Source organism: Schistocerca piceifrons, chromosome 7 (assembly GCF_021461385.2).
Source record: "Schistocerca piceifrons isolate TAMUIC-IGC-003096 chromosome 7, iqSchPice1.1, whole genome shotgun sequence".
Taxonomy (NCBI): domain Eukaryota; kingdom Metazoa; phylum Arthropoda; class Insecta; order Orthoptera; family Acrididae; genus Schistocerca; species Schistocerca piceifrons.
In genome coordinates, this window is record NC_060144.1 from 370,970,810 (window position 1) to 370,972,005 (window position 1,196).

Consider the following 1,196-nt stretch of genomic DNA (forward strand, 5'->3'; position numbering starts at 1 on the left):
AATTCCTTTGACAATTCCCAGTCTGCGGTGCAGATAGTTGTACCAAATGAAAAAGTACTGTTTTAAACAGAGCTGCTTCGTATTTGGCAAGATGGAGGTTCCAGTCACTATTCATCCGTCCTGACTTATGGCACATAAGAATTAAAAGACATTAGTTGACAGTGTCCATTGCTTTATATTAATGGAGAAAATTGAAAATTTGTGCCGGACTGGGATTCGAACCCATGTCTCCTGCTTATCAGGCAGATGTGCTGACCAATACACCATCCGGACACAGTGGTCAACACAACAGCACGGACTACCCCAACACGCCTCCCCTCAGACCCAACGTCTCAACTTACACCACACACTACTGATGTAGTGCCTGTCCTGATGTAGATTTTCCGTGGTTTCCGTAAATTAAATAACACAAATGCCCGGAGGATTCCTAGTACAAGGCCATGGCCTACTGCCTGTCCCATACTTGTCGAACTAGACTTGTAAGTATGTAAATGCCTGTATGTATGAATTACGTTGTTTTGTTCTTAAGTTCTTATACCATGACACGTTCGGTATCCCTGTGAAGGTGATCCACGGATGAATAAAATTACTACTACTATTGCTGCTACTGCTCAACGGGTTGCGGTTGTTACTTTCACGATGTCCGAGTCTCATCCTGGCTCGCTACAGACTCATACTCTCAGTAGCTTACCAGGGTGTGAGTTGGATATTCATACAAGCTGTTATCCCCCTAGAAGATGTCCTCCGCAGATTGGCACGAAACGCTAGTTTTTCCAAGCAATTCACTCGACCTAGCATGATGTACTTCTTTCACTTGATGTTAATCTCATCTAGGATGCGTTCCAATGTACTCAAATTTTGGCAGTTTACTGTATTTAAACACTGCTGCCGGATGTCTTTCCCGTTAACGAAGTTGTGGCCCGCCGCACGTGTTAATGCGACTGGTTCCGGGATTGAGAGTTATATAGCCTCGGATTTATCCCTAGCGGCGGATTAACGACGCGGGTCGGTGTGTCGGCCATCTGGATGTGGTTTTTAGGCGGTTTCCCACTTTCCGATAGGTGAATACCAGTCTGGTTTCCATGTTCCGCCTGAGATACACACTACGCAAATATATTTTTCTCACTTCCATACAGAATTTACGTTAAACGCAAACAGATTCGGTACACAGCTTCTGCCCTGGGAAGTGAATAGGA

At 44.8% G+C, this 1,196-nt stretch overlaps 1 non-coding gene across 1 annotated transcript; it reads right to left on the reverse strand.

Annotated features, from left to right (window-relative positions):
- Positions 1–200: 200 nt before the first annotated feature.
- Positions 201–273, reverse strand: Trnai-gau. The gene has a single exon. It is a non-coding gene; the product is annotated as a tRNA-Ile (tRNA).
- Between the last annotated feature and the right edge of the window lie 923 nt (positions 274–1,196).